This window comes from Schistocerca nitens, chromosome 12, assembly GCF_023898315.1.
Source record: "Schistocerca nitens isolate TAMUIC-IGC-003100 chromosome 12, iqSchNite1.1, whole genome shotgun sequence".
Taxonomy (NCBI): Eukaryota; Metazoa; Arthropoda; class Insecta; order Orthoptera; family Acrididae; genus Schistocerca; species Schistocerca nitens.
Genome location: NC_064625.1, coordinates 69924428 through 69942781, shown reverse-complemented (window position 1 = coordinate 69942781; position 18354 = coordinate 69924428).

Below are 18354 nucleotides of genomic sequence, written 5' to 3'. Positions count from 1 at the left end.
ACTCTTGTGGGAATCAACGTGAAGCAGCAAGTAATGAGGGACCCATCTGTAGTGCGTGACTAGTCAGGAATTTGGGTTGGATGTGAAGTGTGCTCAGACAGCTGAAGCATTTAAGGTGATCACTCGGGAAGTGGGTCAAGAATGCCATTGGTGGCCTGCTTTTTACGTCCTCCTTTCTCTGTCCGTCATGGTTTATTTAACTGTCTCGGTAGAAAAATTTCTTAACTTCATCTACTTCGAGGGCTACGGTGGGCGAGCGGTTCTAGGCGCTTCAGTCCGGAACCGCGCGACTGCTACGGTCGCAGGTTCGAATCCTACCTCGGGCATGGATGTGTGTGGTGTCCTTAGTTAGGTTTAAGTAGTTCTAAATTCTAGGGAATTGATGACCTCAGATGTCAAGTCCCAAAGTTCTCAGAGCCATTTGAACCATTTTGAACCATCTACTTCGTTATCACCAATGTTAAGATTCTCGCTGCTCCCGTTTATGCTTCATCTCATCACTTTTGTCTTTGATTTACTCTCACCCCAAATTCTACACTCATTATATTGTATATTCCATTCATCAGATCCTGTAGTAATTCACTTTCACTGAGGACGATAATATTATCAGCAAATCTTGTCACTGATATCCTTTCACCCCGTATTTCAGTCTGAATCTTGAACCTCTCTTTTATTTTCTTCGTTTCTTCTTTGATGCGTAGATTGAACAGTAGAGGTGAATGACTATATCAAAGTCTTACTCCCTTTTTAATCCTTGCACTTCGTTCTTGGTCTTCCATTCATATTCCCTCTTGGGGCTTGTACGAATATTTTACCCATCTCTCCCTAGAGTTATTGTCTTCAGAACTTCGATCTTGCACCATTTTACATTGTCGAACGCTTTTCCAGGTCTACAAATCCTATGAACGCGTCTTGAGTTTTATTCAGTCCTGCTTCTATTTCGTATCCTTACAATGGGTTAAATGGTTCAAAGGTCTCTGAGCACTATGGGACTTAACATCTTAGGTCATCAGTCCCCTAGAACTTAGAACTACTTCAACCTAACTAACCTAAGGACATCACACACATCCATTCCCGAGGCAGGATTCGAACCGGCGACCGTAGCAGTCCCGCGGTTCCGGACTGCCTAGAACCGCACGACCAACGCGGCCGGCCTACAATGGGTTACACCGAGGTATTTTTGTGAGTTGACCGATTGAAAATGAGAGTTATTGATGTAGTAGTCATAGGATACTATGTTCTTTCGTTTTGTGAACTGCACAATTTTAGGTTTTCGAACATCTAAAGCCAGCTGCAAAAACATCCGAAATTCTGTTTGAGTCTACGTACAAAAATGCATTGTTAGAAAAACAAACTAAACGAAGAAGGGACAAAATATCACTAACGAACAACGTAGAATCTCTACGGATAATCTGGATTAAACTGCGCCATCATCTTCAGCAACAACCAGGGCACAATCCAAGGAGGGATATTCTGCAAATCACATCTAAGTGCCTGGCATAGGGTTTATCTAATCATCTTCACAATTGTCTATTATTCATGTTTTGAACTGCCCAAGGTGTGATGCCCCCATGAACCATGGACCATGGACCTCGCCATTGCTGGGGAGGCTTGCGTACCTCAACAATACAGATAGCCGTACCGTAGGTGCAACCACAATGGAGGGGTATCTGTTGAGAGGCCAGACAAACGTGTGGTTCCTGAAAAGGGGCAGCAGCCTTTTCAGTAGTTGCAGGGGCAACAGTCTGGAGGATTGACTGATCTGGCCTTGTAACACTAACCAAAACGGCCTTGCTGTTGTGGCACTGCGAACGGCTGTAAGCAAGGGGAAACTACAGCCGTAATTTTTCCCGAGGGCATGCAGCTTTACTGTTTGGTTAAATGATGATGGCGTCCTCTTGGGTAAAATATTCCGGAGGTAAAATAGTCCCCCATTCGGATCTCCGGGTGGGGACTACTCAAGAGGACGTTGTTATCAGGATAAAGAAAACTGGCATTCTACGGATCGGAGCGTGCAATGTCAGATCCCTTAATCAGGCAGGTAGATTAGAAAATTTAAAAAGGGAAATGGATAGGTTAAAGTTAGATATAGTGGGAATTAGTGAAGTTCGATGGCGGGAGGAACAAGACTTCTGGTCAGGTGAATACAGGGTTATAAATACAAAATCAAATAGGGTTAATGGAGGAGTAGGTTTAATAATGAATAAAAAATAGGAGTGGGTGCAAGCTACTACAAACAGCATATTGAACGTATTATAGTGGCCAAGATAGACACGAAGCCCATGCCTACTACATTAGTACAAGTTTATATGCCAACTAGCTCTGTAGATGATGAAGAAATTGAAGAAATGTATGATGAGATAAAAGAAATTTTTCAGGTAGTGAAGGGAGACGAAAATTTAATAGTCATGGGTGACTGGAATTCGAGTGTAGGAAAAGGGAGAGAAGGAAACATAGTAGGTGAATATGGATTGGGGCTAAGATATGGAGGAGGAAGCCGTCTGGTAGAACTTTGCACAGGGCATAACTTAATCATAGCTAACACTTGGTTCAAGAATCATAAAAGAAGGTTGTGTACATGGAAGAAGCCTGGAGATACTGACAGGTTTCAGACAGATTATATAATGGTAAGACAGAGATTTAGGTACAAGTTTTTAAATTGTAAGACATTTCCAGGAGCAGATGTGGACACTGACCATAATCTATTGGTTATGAACTGTAGATTAAAACTGAAGAAACTTAAAGAAGGTGAGAATTTAAGGAGATGCGACCTAGATAAACTGAAAGAACCAGAGGTTGTATAGAGTTTCAAGGAGAGCATAAGGGAACAATTGACAGGAATGGGGAAAAGTAATACTGTAGAAGAAGAATGGGTAGCTTTGAGGGATGAAGTAGTGAAGGCAGCAGACGATCAAGTAGGTAAAAAGACGAGGGCTAGTAGAAATCCTTGGGTGACAGAAGATATACTGAATTTAATTGATGAAAGGAGAAAATATAAAAATGCATTAAATGAAGCAAGCAAAAAGAAATACAAACGTCTCAAAAATGAGATCGACAGGAAGTGCAAAATGGCTAAGCAGGGATGGCTAGAGGACAAATGTAAGGATGTAGAGGCGCATATCAGTAGGGGTAAGATAGATACTGACCACAGGAAAATTAAAGAGACCTTTGGAGAAATGAGATCCACTTGTATGCATATGAAGAGCTCAGATGGAAAGCCAGTTCTAAGCAAAGAAGGGAAAGCAGAAAGGTGGAAGGAGTATATAGAGGGTCTATACAAGGGCGATGTACTTGAGGACAATATAATGGAAATGGAAGAGGATGTAGATGAAGATGAAATGGGAGATATGATACTGCGTGAAGAATTTGACAGAGCACTGAAAGACCTAAGTCGAAACAAGGCCCCGGGAGTAGACAACATTCCATTAGAATTACTGGCGGCCTTGGGAGAGCCAGTCCTGACAAAACTCTACCATCTGGTGAGCAAGATGTACGAGACAGGCGAAATACCCTCAGACTTCAAGAAGAATATAATAATTCCAATCCCAAAGAAAGCAGGTGTTGACAGATGTGAAAATTACCGAACAATCAGTTTAATAAGTCACAGCTGTAAAATACTAACGCGAATTCTTTACAGACGAGTGGAAAAACTTGTAGAAGCCGACCTCTGGGAAGATCAGTTTGGATTCCGTAGAAATGTTGATAACACGTGAGGCAATACTGACATTACGACTTATCTTAGAAGAAAGATTAAGGAAAGGCAAACCTACGTTTCTAGCATTTGTAGACTTAGAGAATGCTTTTGACAATGTTGACTGGAATACTCTCTTTCAAATTCTAAAGGTGGCAGGAGTAAAATACAGGGAGCGAAAGGCTATTTACAATTTGTACAGAAACCAGATGGCAGTTATAGGACACGAAAGGGAAGCAGTGGTTGGGAAGGGAGTGAGACAGGGTTGTAGCCTCTTCCCGACGTTATTCAATCTGTATATTGAGCAAGCAGTAAAGGAAACAAAAGAAAAATACAGAGTAGGTATTAAAATCCATGGAGAAGTAATAAAAACTTTGAGGTTCGCCGATGACATTGTAATTCTGTCAGAGACAGAAAGGACTTGGAAGAGCAGTTGACCGGAATGGACAGTGTCTTGAAAGGAGGATATAAGATGAACATCAAAAAAAGCAAAACGAGGATAATGGAATGTAGTGGAATTAAGTCGGGTGATGCTGAGGGAATTAGATTAGGAAATGAGACACTATTTGGGGATCAGAATAACTGATGATGGACGAAGCAGAGAGAATATAAAATGTAGACTGGCAATGGCAAGGAAAGCGTTTCTGATGAAGAGAAATTTGTTAACATCGAGTATAGATTTAAGTGTGAGGAAGTCGTTTCTGAAAGTATTTGTATGGAGTGTAGCCATGTATGGAAGTGAAACATGGACGATAAATAGTTTGGACAAGAAGAGAATAGAAGCTTTCAAAATGTGGTGCTACAGAAGAATGTTGAAGATTATATGGGTAGATCATGTAACTAATGAGGAGGTATTGAATAGGATTGGGGAGAAGAGAAGTTTGTGGCACAACCTGACTAGAAGAACGGATCGATTGGTAGGACATGTTTTGAGGCATCAAGGGATCACAAATTTAGCATTGGAGGGCAGCGTGGAGGGTAAAAATCGTAGAGGGAGACCAAGAGATGAATGCACAAAGCAGATTCAGAAGGATGTAGGTTGTAGAAGGTACTGGGAGATAAAGGAGCTTGCACACGATAGATTAGCATGGAGAGCTGCATCAAACCAGTCTCAGGACTGAAGACTACAACAACAACAACAACAACAACAACAAGGTGTGATGAAGACTAAAAGGAGTCTGTCACGGAAGACTGTATTAAGTGTGATAATTACTCCCAACAGTGGCATGAAGAATGCACACTTTATGAAGGTCATGGTGCATTTTCTTGTTATAGGTGTTAGTGCGAACTTTTACCAGACGATGCGGCTACGAGTAAGAACGATCAGTGTCATATATATAATGACATTTAAGGTTTGGGTTAAAAGTTACTCCGATAAAAGTTGTTCCTAAATAAATGAGCAATGGTTTGCTATTTGTTTATTTTTTAAAAAAATGGTTCAAATGGCTCTGAGCACTATGGGACTCAACTGCTGTGGTCATCAGTCTCCTAGAACTTGGAACTACTTAAACCTAACTAACCTAAGGACATCACACGCATCCATGTCCGAGGCAGGAATCGAAGCTGCGAACGTAGCAGTCGCATGGTTCCGGACTGCGCGCCTAGAACCGCGAGACCACCGCGGCCGGCTGTTTATTTTAACTTTCTCATCAACTTGAAATGACCGATGAAATACTAAGTGCATACTCCTTCCTGACTTTCCCCTGTAAAGGCAAAGTGATGAAGTCGAATAGTTTGTAGGAAGAATTTTTGTAGTTTCATGACTTTAGGTTGGCACGACTGAGATGCGCTGAGAGCGGCTGCCAAAAAATAATTGTTTTATTTATAACCTTAATGTTGCAATTAACAATGACGTGTCCGGTTGAAGTTTCCACATTAATTGAGCAACGTTCAGCGATGCGTTTTCCCTTTCAGAAGGTGGAAAACGGCCAAAATATTTTCTCTAACGATTTTTCAGTATGGTCGAAGTTGTACGAACGACGGAAATTTTCGATAAATACGTAGGACAGTTCAAAAACAATAGAACTTCAGTGACGAATGAAAATCGCCGTGGCCGGCCAATTGAAGTGTCTCCTCCTTCGCTTAAAGCCGAATCTGACGACATTACTCCTGATGGCCGACGTGTTGCATTAGAACTGAATAGCAAAATAGCTGCAATAGGTAGTGGCACAGTTCGTAACGTTGTCAGTGACATGCTCAAGTACACCAAAACAAGTCCAACGTGGGTCCCGAAAGAATTCACAACACAACACCAGGAAACAAAGAGTGCTATGAATGTGAAGGCGAACCTTATCTGAACGAGATTTTAATGTGTGATGACACTTTCGTTCAAAATGGTGAACCCGACTCGAAAAGACAAGGCGTGAAATGGAAGCACACCAGCTCACCTGTGCGAAAGAAATTCAAAACTCGAGCATCAGCGAGGAAAGTGATGCTGGCCATCATCTGGATGCCACAGTTGTCGTATTTTGGTGATTATTTGGAAGATCAGCGTACAGGATGCAGCGCTGACCACTCACACATACTGATGAGCAAAGTAAAGCCAGCGATGAGAGGAAAGGGTCGCCAATGTCAAAGAAAAGACGTGATATTATTACACAACAATGTTCGCCCACACACAGCGCAGCTGATCCAAGAAACCACTGGAAGGAGAAAGAAACCATAATGGGTTGGGAAACTCTACGTCATCGTCCCTACAGTCCAGATTTGACTTCCGTTAATTTTCATTTTCATATTGCTGATATTACGCAGAATGGAAGCTGTCTGCAGTGTAATTAACTCATAAGAAAAACTTCAAAAGTCAACCTCATTTGTAGAGCATTTATTGCTGCCTTTTTGACCCGCTCAAGGACGCATCGCGTGGAAAGGATTCAGCGACAGCGAGGAGGTTAATACAATTTCGGTTTTACTTACTTCATTTGCATTTATCGCCTTTCTCTTGCCTAGCAGTATGTCGCAAACGACTGGGAAAACCGCAAGTGGCACTCGTATATAACGAGATCAATATACATTTGCCTTCTGAATATTACACCTGTAATGGGTCCAACGTAAGGCAGTTTAAAAAATCTCAGGTGCCACTCGTGTACAAGATGAGGAAAAGAAAGGATGTGCAAAATTACAGACCAGTGTCGTTGACATCGATTTTCTGCAGAATTCTAGAACGTATTCTGATTCTGATTATAATAAATTTCCTAGACACCGGTAAGCTTACGTCCATAAATCTAGCACGGTCTTAGAAAGCTCGTGTGAAACGCAGCTTGCCCTTTTCGCACGTTATATACTGCGAACCACGGAAGAAGGGTGTCAAGCAGATTGCACTCTCCTAGATTTGAGAAAAGCCTTTGACACGGTGCTCCACTGCAGACTGTTAACCAGGGGCCTCGTATGAGCATACGGAGTAGGTTCCCAGATATGTGAGTGGCTCAAAGACAGATACCAGTACGTTCTCGACGGCGAGCGTTGATCAGAGACAAGGGTATCGTCAGGAGTGTAACAGACAGCTGTTATTCTCTATAGACATAAATGATGTGACAGGCAAAGTGAACAGCAATCTGCGGCTGTTGATGATGTTGTCGTGTACGGGAGAGTGTCGTCATTGAGTCACTGTAGGAGGATACAATTAACGCGAAGCGCGGACAACTGAGAAAGGGGCAGGAGTCAGTGAGGTACTGAGCCATGCCGACGCCGGTGCCTTAGTCAGCTGCGCTATGTTTGTCGGTTGAGGACCCAGGACACGAACAGCCTGAGCCAGGTGGTCCCACATATTCTCGATTCCGTTAAGCCCGGGAAGCCGGGTGGTCGGTGGAGTACAGCAAACTCATCGTTGTGCTTTTCAGACCACGCACGTACACTGCAAGCTGTGTCAGAGATTGAGTTGTTCTGTTGGTAGGTTCCGAGGGAAAACAAACTCCATGTAGGTGTGGCAATGGTTCCGACGGATATTTCTGCTCATGCACTGTGCCCCTCCAGAACGACGAGGTCACGGCGGGAGTGTCACGATAACGTTTCTGAGACCATAACGATCCTTCCTCCTGTCTTCACCCTGCCGTCGACTGTTGCAGGGTGTTCACTTTCAGGTGAATTACGCCCTACAAGCCAACGTCTGTCACTTGAAAAGCCCGCTTGTCACCGTGCAGTGGACGCCCAGTCGCAGAACTGGCGTGGAAATTCCAGCCTTCGTCGCCGGTGAACAGCAGTCAGCATAGGTGTGTGGACCAGGCGTCTGCTGTGGTGACCCATACGCAGCATTTTTCGCCGAGTGGTCTTTGAGGAGACACTGTCAGTAGCCCCTCGGTTCACGTGCGTGGTCAGTTGCTCAACAGTTGCACGTTATTCACCTGCGGCCTTCTTTAACTCCTGTCATCTGTGGCCCGTGGGGCACCACAACGGCCTCAGCGTCGGTTCTGGACAGCGCCATGCACGGTGCGCTTTAAATATGGCAACACGCCAACATTTTACGAACTTTGCCGTTTCGAAAATGCATCCACCCGTGGCCCGAAAGGCAATCATCACGTGCTTTTGGATGTCACATAAATCGTTGAGTTTCCGCATTACGCATACCCTACACTGCTAGTGCTGCCACCCGCTGTCTGTGAGTGGTTACTGCACATTGACGTCGGACACAGGCGGTGATGATGATAATGTGACTGGTCCGTGTAGTTGGAAAAAGGCTATTAAGCTATGGAAACAGTGTTCTCCGAGCCATCTATTTCCAGTTGTAATTTTCATTTCAAGCAATGCCTCTGGAAGACATACAAGAACTGGGATTAGTGGAGAAATACAGGGATGAAGAAGTAGTTCGATTGTCTTGTCGCATGTATGCTGTAGAGCACATCTTTCACCGGACTGCCTTGATGATGAATGGATGGTAACAGCGTATCAAATGCCCAGTGGCGAAAAGATCATGAATTCGTAGACTATATAGTCAATCAATAGATGGAAAATCCTAGTACACCATCTGAAATGTAGAATTGGCGAAGACAGACAGTCGACCGAAATTATTTCGAAATAAATTCACTCTTAACTTGGCTTCAGTTGAGTTAGGTAATACCTCGATACCTAACACAACAGTATCAAAGTTATCTGCGTTCAGAGAATTTATTTCGAGGTGATTTCGGTCAGCTTTCTACCGTCATCAATTCGATGCACAGGACCATGAATGCTGTCGAAGTTTGGCATAGCAAAGGTATCTGAACCTACAAATTCTGATCAATACGCTGAAGGAGAATGCAATAAAATCAATACCTGAAATTAAAAAAAAATAATCCATTGGTCAGCCTCTTCAGTGAAAGAGGTAAAAGATACATATGTGTTGAAAAAGAGTTAAAAGATATTTTTAGAACACATAATGACTCGGTGGATTTAAGACATTTAAAATTTACGACATTCCTACGAAAAGTTCGTAAAATAAGACAGGAAGTAATGTTGTATTGTACCAATGAACCGCACGTGCTTTACCTACAAATGTGCTTATGTGATCGTTCCATTTCATACCGCTACAAATTTATACACTGAAGTATTTACACGAGTTAACAAATTGCAGCTGCAGCGCACTGAAGCTGTAGCCATCGTAGTCTACGTAGTCTCATTTTTGAAATGTTGATTTTGTCGATACCGTCACAGTAGAATATCTGACTATGCTAACAGAGCCTCAACCTCACCTCTGCTTGCACGGCTTCGAACTATAAAAGTCCTCGAATGTGTTCTGTAAGTTTTGGAGACAGATGAAAATCGGATCGGACCAAGTCGGGGCTGTGTGGAGGTCAATCGACGGCAGTGAACGAACGGCATCGGAGTGCTGCAGACGTCGCAGCGCTCGGCTGTAGTTCGGCGTTGTAATGCTGAAGAGGAGGGTGTTCCACGTGCGGACCAACTCTTCCAATTCATGCTTTCAGTTTTCTGAGCTGTTTGTCACGCACGAACACAGTTACATCACACACCGCTATGTTACACGGTACAAATCGGATCCCTCTAGCAGCAGAGGGCTGCATATATGTATAATAAAGATGTAGAATGTTACTAACGTTGTTTAACCGGAAAGCTCAAGAGTTTAAAAAAAAAAAAACATTTCAAGTAATTACTTCTCAGCACGCCCTTGTGTTATATGCACAAAACCAAGAAACTGTTTCCGAGCAAAGTATGCTATCCTTTTGATTGAACGTCTTTGTAATGTACATCAGAAGTAAACCTTATGGTGATGGTGAAATTTCGTATTTATATTTACATTGAAAGGCGATTAATCTGTGGCCAATACACAATGACAACGGCAGTTGCCAGGTGGATATTAACTGCAATTCCACCCACATTGCCACGGTAAGTGGAATAATTGGTTTTCCGACACATGTCGCCATGTAACTGTCGCTCATGGCGATACATTAAAGAGTTCTCTGTCTCCCTGTCAGAGAGCCAGTACCCGGCATCACTCTACCGAAATAAAGACGGAAATTCTGTGTGCCACATTTGAAGGTGAGTCTGTAAAGGTTACAAAACTAGCTAATGGAATTAAAAATATTTCAAAGAGTGAGTTGTTGCAGTTTTCCGTATTTATATTCACTACACTAGTCACAGGCTCTAGAACACCCTTAGGGGATATGCTTAATCGGTTGAGAGTGTGATGTGTCCCTCCGAGATTAATTGTGCCTGGGCTTTAAGCCACTCACCGTTCAGAATTTACAGAGCTGCCAACTACATCACACACCGGGAATATTACTAGGCTTAGTCTGCATCGCAAATCGAACAAGCATTCACAGTCATTCCCTCTATTGACTACCACTCGCCTATATTCAATATTTAAGGATTCCTCCGGAAATATTCCAAGTAGACTTTCTCTGGATATTTTACGTTAATTTCCAAGCGCCTGCCAGTTCAATTTCATCAGAAACTCTGTGACACTCTCCAACGGATCAAACAAACCTGTGCCCATTCGTGCTGCCCTTCTCTGTATACATTCAGTATCGCCTGGCAGTCGTATCTGATTAGGATCCAAGAATCTCGAGCATTATTGGGGGATGGGTCGCACGAGTATTTGTAAACAATTTCTTTTGTGCACAGATTGTATTTTCTTATAATTCCACCAATAAATTGCAGCCTGCCACCGTCTTTCCCTAAGACTGGGACTATGTGGCGGTTCCATTTCAAATCTGTAGAAATTTTTACACCCAGGTATTCGTGTGGGTTGAGCTATTGCGAATTTGACTCGTTGACACTATACTCGTAGGATAACCTGTTATTTCGTTTTGTGAACCGAACAGTTTTATATTTCGGGAACATTTGAACCAAGTTGTCATGCTTTGCACTACACTGAAATCTTATGAGGGCGTGACTTCTTTCAGACAGTACTTCATTACAGACAACTGCATCATTTGCGGAAAGACTGAAGTTCCAAATAGGCCGCGTAACCACCGCCCCCTTCTCCCGCCCAAGTTGCTATCTGAAGACTGGAAGTCCCATATGTACACCACTTTCAGAAGTTCGTTTACTTTCCATATCAGTTAATGTGTTAAAAACTTGACCTGAAGAATCATATCCCTTTGCAGTTGAAGACACTCTAAGAGAAGCTAGTTTTTCGAAAACATCTCAATGTTTATGTACTGAACAAGGTATTGTACAATGCTATAATTTTCAGGTACATTCGGCGATGTATGTGGATACTGTCTGGCAAATGTGTTGCGAATAGAGTGAGTAGTAAAGAAGTAATAAATTCAAAATTCGTGACTGATGCTGACGCCTTACTGCATGAACAGCGAAAATGTAGGAGTGATGAAAGTCGTTTTTCCTTTCATCATTCTGTCAGGGATGTCAGAGGGAAAAAAAGTTTCGCAAAGTTTCAAAATTAAGTGCGAAGTTTGTTGTAAGTCGCCCGGTGCTGCCATTCACTAATGCTCGGTGAATATAATCTGTATAATTTTCGCGCCATGAAATTATGTTACCTTAGACGAGTACGAAGTTCTTAACTTTTAACGCCCGACTTATTGCGTTAAACCTATGCCTTTAAAAGAAGGACAGGAGGACGATTGTATTTCATGTGCCATCGATGTTGAGGTCATTAGAGACGGAGCAGGAGCTGGCACTCCGTCAAGGAAGGGTAGAAGTAGTCCGCCGTGCCCTTTCAAAAGAACCATCCCAGCATTTGCTTGGAGCGATTCAGGAAAATTGCGGAAAACATATATCAGGATGGCCGGACGCGGATTTAAACCGTCGTCCTCCCGAATGCGAGTCTAGTGTACTAGTTGACAGCTCGCCGTCTAGAAGCAAGCGTTGCCGCTCTGGATCATGGGATTCACGGCTGGGTTGCGTTCTCCACCAGGGAACTAGGTGTCTGTGTTGTCCTTATCATTTCGTCATCATTCGTGAAGGTGGCGAGATTGGACTGTGTAAAGATTAGGGCTTTGAACAGACGCTGATAACCGCGCGGTTCAGCGCCCAACAAACCCATCATCATCATCATCATCATCATCATCATCATCATCATCATCATCATCATCATCCGTTGTACTACCACTGCACCAGCTCGCTCTGTATACATTTAAATGAGTAGATTATGTCAGCATTTTTAGTATTTACATCGACTTCATTTTTCAATGCATGAACTACGAGAAGACAAAGGAATTGGGATAACGAATTAGAAATACCTGAACGAAATATGCAATGAATACAACTATAAAATTTCTAGTAATAAAACGTAAATAAGTGCACTCCGAGGAAAATATTCATTCAGATTAAAACTAGTTTTGGATAATCCTGCTTTAGAACAGGTCTCTTAACCTTTTATTTAGGATACGCTGTAAGTTTTGATTTTTACTCTGATACTGAAAACAAATTGTACAAATTCTAAGCTGTCTGTGGCACCGTAATCCGAACATTGGGCAATAAAGTACCGACAAAAACAGATTGTCCCGAAATTCTATGAAGTGTTCGCGGTTCTTGTGTTATGTTATGAAAGATAAAGTATGGTTGGAACAAAAAAAATCGGACGGCAGAGATGAGGTTCCTAAGAAACACGAAGGGCTGCAGACCAAGGATATGATTATAAATGAAGATAACAGAACGAAATTAAATATTTTCAACAGAAACTAAAAAATTCAAAAATATCTTGAAGACTGGTGAGAATGCTAAGTTCCGGACTTCCCCAAAAGATCCAGAACTACAAGCGGAATGGCAGAAAATATATTGAAAAGCCTCGGAGTGGAAATAATTTCGTTTGAGGGACTACCCCGCGCGGCGACTAATGAAGTACTTACACATTATACAATTCTTAAGTTATACACCAAAATAAGTAAGTTTTTAACCTGGTTTATGTTCACTGATTTATAAAAAAAGTATTTTTGCTTTCTAAAGTGGGCTATGATCTTTCTCAGGGTTAAAACTGTCTCCATGCCAAATTTCAACGACATCTGTTAAGCGGTCTAGTCACGAAAACGAAATAGACTGTGTTCTAAAGAATAAAAACAACTAAGAGAAAGAAGGGGCGTCACTTTGTGCAGGTCGCGCCCATTATTTTGCAAGATAATGTTGGGACACGCTTGGTGCAAGTCGCGACTGATTTGATCGGTATATGGGGATGGGAAGCGCCGCACCACTCACCACACTCCCCGGACTTACGCCCTCGTGAGCTCAGCTTGATTCCTAACGTGAAGGACCAACTTTGTGGTATTCGGTTCAGAGCTGTTACGGAGATTCGCCGGACAATCGACTGCTCCACTCGAACTACCTATACAACTGCCGTACCCAGGGGTATCCTGCTCTTTCGACGTAACTGGCGACGGGTTATATTAGGAGAGCTATTCAAAAAATATCCGAGCTTTTTTAATTGTAGTAATCAACACTGGTATCAGGGCGTGTCTGCGCGCTATGGTTGCAGGCATACGTAGCACACACACCCGATTTTTTTTTTCACTACTTCGGAAACAACCAGTCGCTGGATAGCCTTTGACAAGCGAACGCGTGTAAATGGTATTTGTCGGATTTAGTGTTGTGGACAAAATGACATTATTGCAGCAAACTTTGTTTTAAGTTTGGCTGTTCTCGAGTTGAAACAATCGACATGTGTCTGTGGACGAAGCAATGGGTACGACACAGCTATAGCAGTAATACAATCGGTTCAAAGGTGGCCGCTGATCAGTGAAGAGAAAAGCACGTTAAGGTACGCCCTCAATATCCGCATATCAGGTGGTTATTGACCCCGCAAGGTCCCTGGTGAAGCAGAAATGACGAATCACAATCAGAGGAGTTGCAGACGAGGTTAAAATTAGTACTGGATCCATTTATTCCATTTTAAAGTAACATTTGGACCTCAGGATGGTCTCAGAAAATCTTGAGCCCAAGTTGCTAACAACTGAGCAGGAGCAACTCTGATCGCAGATCCCATAGGACAGGCTGGATACTGGGAACACTAATCTAAATTTTCTTAACACAACGAACATTCGTGATTAGTGCTCGGTTAATGGGCAGGGGCCAGAAACAAATGTTCAAACATAACAATGGAAGCATCCATCATCCCATAAACCCAAAACAGCGAAGCAGGTCCGCAGAAATGAGAAAATCATGCTGACTGTGTTTATTTGAAGCGAATTGTGTCGTCCATGACGCATACGTACCAGATGGTACTAATGTCAATACACAGTTGTGGTATGTTAGCCTCGATATTCCCCTGACGTAGCACTGAGTGACATCTGGCTTTTCTCCGAACTGAAAGAGACTCTGAAGAGGATCAGATTCCAGAACAGTGAAGACATTATGCAGAATTTCACGGAGCAGTTGCGCACAATACCAAAAGACTTTCCAGAGGTGCTTCCAGCAGTGGCAACAGCAGTACGGGAGTTGTGTCGAGGCTGAAGGGGACTACTTTGAAAGTGATTGGTACCAAACAATTGTATCTCAATAAAGATGATTTTATAAATAAAAGTCGGATTCTTTTTCAACAACCGTCGTACAGTGCTGGTGACGGCTTTGGGGAGTGAACTTTTGAATCCTGTATCTACACTCCTGGAAATTGAAATAAGAACACCGTGAATTCATTGTCCCAGGAAGGGGAAACTTTATTGACACATCCCTGGGGTCAGATACATCACATGATCACACTGACAGAACCACAGGCACATAGACACAGGCAACAGAGCATGCACAATGTCGGCACTAGTACAGTGTATATCCACCTTTCGCAGCAATGCAGGCTGCTATTCTCCCATGGAGACGATCGTAGAGATGCTGGATGTAGTCCTGTGGAACGGCTTGCCACGTCATTTCCACCTGGCGCCTCAGTTGGACCAGCGTTCGTGCTGGACGTGCAGACCGCGTGAGACGACGCTTCATCCAGTCCCAAACATGCTCAATAGGGGACAGATCCGGAGATCTTGCTGGCCAGGGTAGTTGACTTACACCTTCTAGAGCACGTTGGGTGGCACGGGATACATGCGGACGTGCATTGTCCTGTTGGATCAGCAAGTTCCCTTGCCGGTCTAGGAATGGTAGAACGATGGGTTCGATGACGGTTTGGATGTACCGTGCACTATTCAGTGTCCCCTCGACGATCACCAGTGGTGTACGGCCAGTGTAGGAGATCGCTCCCCACACCATGATGCCGGGTGTTGGCCCTGTGTGCCTCGGTCGTATGCAGTCCTGATTGTGGCGCTCACCTGCACGGCGCCAAACACGCATACGACCATCATTGGCACCAAGGCAGAAGCGACTCTCATCGCTGAAGACGACACGTCTCCATTCGTCCCTCCATTCACGCCTGTCGCGACACCACTGGAGGCGGGCTGCACGATGTTGGGGCGTGAGCGGAAGACGGCCTAACGGTGTGCGGGACCGTAGCCCAGCTTCATGGAGACGGTTGCGAATGGTCCTCGCCGATACCCCAGGAGCAACAGTGTCCCTAATTTGCTGGGAAGTGGCGGTGCGGTCCCCTACGGCACTGCGTAGGATCCTACGGTCTTGGCGTGCATCCGTGCGTCGCTGCGGTCCGGTACCAGGTCGACGGGCACGTGCACCTTCCGCCGACCACTGGCGACAACATCGATGTACTGTGGAGACCTCACGCCCCACGTGTTGAGCAATTCGGCGGTACGTCCACCGGGCCTCCCGCATGCCCACTATACGCCCTCGCTCAAAGTCCGTCAACTGCACATACGGTTCACGTCCACGCTGTCGCGGCATGCTACCAGTATTAAAGACTGCGATGGAGCTCCGTATGCCACGGCAAAGTGGCTGACACTGACGGCGGCGGTGCACAAATGCTGCGCAGCTAGCGCCATTCGGCGGCCAACACCGCGGTTCCTGGTGTGTCCGCTGTGCCGTGCGTGTGATCATTGCTTGTACAGCCCTCTCGCAGTGTCCGGAGCAAGTATGGTGGGTCTGACACACCGGTGTCAATGTGTTCTTTTTTCCATTTCCAGGAGTGTATTTTGTACAAGTTGTAAATAAATACTTAGAAAACATCCCAAAACTTAAATGTTATTAATGTAGAGTAATGAAATGACGCTAATACACTTGTCTAGATAATATATTTAAGTGATTAACATTGCAAAATCACCTGGTAACGCAAGTGCGAGATAAGCCATTCGAAATGTGAAATGCTGTTACACTAGTAGCCGTTGTAACAACCGGAATGTTGAACGCAAGCATCAAAAAGTTAATGCACTGTGTTGTGCATGTGACGGATGTCAGTTTGTAGTATGGAGTTCGAAGTGTATGGAACTTGGGCGGTCAACACAGGGACGGTTAATGCTGTTTGCGGATAATACTGAGTTGTCTGATGATATCCCATACGTGCTCGACTGGAACCGATCTGGTGATCGAGCAGGCCAATGCGACATGTCGACACCGGTATGTGGGCGAGCCTTATCCTCTTAGAGAACAACCCCTGTAATGCCCAACAGCACAAGAGGTCGAGTCACCAAACTGACGTACACATTAGTAGAGTGCATGGGATATAACCACGAGAGTGCTCCTGCTGTCCTATCAAATCGTACCCGGCACGGTAACTCCAGGTGTAGGCCCGGTTTATCTAGCATGCAGACTGGACGGTTGCAAACCTCACCTGACCTCCCACCAACACACACACGGCCGTCACTGGCGCTGAGGCAGAACCAGATTTCACCAGAGAACACAAGAGACCCCCAACCCGTCCTCCAATGAGCTCTCATTTGACATCACTGAAGTCACAGTGGTGGTGGTGCGCGGTCAGTAGAATGCACATTACCCAGGAGTCTGGCTCGGGGCTGTCACTAAAGTAACCGATATGTAACAGTTTGTGGTGCCAGCAGCTGCTGCAGGTGCAGTATGTTGCTCCACAGTCCTACGCTGAAAACGATGGTCCTCCCTCTCGGTAGCGCCACGTCGCTATTCGGAGCCCGGTCTTCTTCCGGCTGTACATTCTCGTGACCACTGCTCCCAGAAATCATGTACAGTGGCTACATTTCTGCCAACTCTCTGCAGTGCTGCAGAAGAAACATCCACCTTCTCGTAGCTCCATTACACGACCTCGTTGAAACTTAGTGAGGAGCTCGGAATGCCGTGTTTGTTCCCTTAAAGGCATTCTTGACTAACATCAGTTCACCACGACCAATCTCAAAGGTCATTAACGCTCATGACTGTTACAGTGTATAAGTAAATTAAACTTTATTTCCACCCTCATAGTGACGCTACTAGCACCACTCTTATGCGACTGGCGCGAAATCTGAATAGACATCATCTTTCAGGTGTAGAAACACGCCCACCAACATTTGTTTATGTCACACAACTAGTCCATGGTGTTGCGACTTTTTCTCCCCCCGGCCGGGTTGTTGCCACTACCTTTGTATGTTGTTTAAAACCAGTTTCTGTGGAATCTGGAAACGAGTCGACTCGGTCCTTCCATTATAATTCGACCATGACAGACGAAGAGACTCAAAGAGCGTCCCAGAAATTTCCAGGCTCCAGTGGCGCGACCTTGGAGCAGGCGTGGATCGCAGCGACAGAGCCCTTGTCGCCCATACACCTCAGTCCCAACTTCCAAAACAACAGCACCGATCCGACCACGACCAAACAGGAAGTGCAGAGCATCTCCCAGAAGTAGCTCCGTGACGTAAACATGACAATAGCCATGGTGGTGTCCAGAACATATCAGTCGCTGTGCAGGCAGGAGCGAAACCAGTTCAAGCAGATGGAGAGGCTCACGCTGCACCACGAAGGGCTCACCGCCACTTCCTATGACTCGGCCCTGGCGCCTGTGGAGGCACTATACCGTCGGGTCGCCGCCCTCGCCAAGCCTTCCACCAGCGAAAGTGCCCCACAGGTAAAAATCTAATCACTTTGACAGGTGTATCCCAACAGCTGCATGTTTGGAACTAAGCTGTTGTACAGGTTCCGGCAAGAAGACCGTCCCATATTTCAAACAGTAGTAACAAACAAGCAACAAACAACCAACCAAAGATTCAGAGAAAAAAATTTTCTTTTCCCATAAATTTGCTATAAAGTTATAGGTAACTTTAAACATTTAAATTCTGATGAAGGCACTCTTCGAAGAGTTGAGACCCGGTTAATAAGACTGAAAATTGTGACCGAGGGCTGATTTTGTTTCAGCTTTATTCAGAGGAACAATATAAATACCATGCCAGTTTACATCGGCTGGTTTTAAAAATTATGTCTGGTAAATGGCCTCCTCCGTTGTTGAGACACTGAAG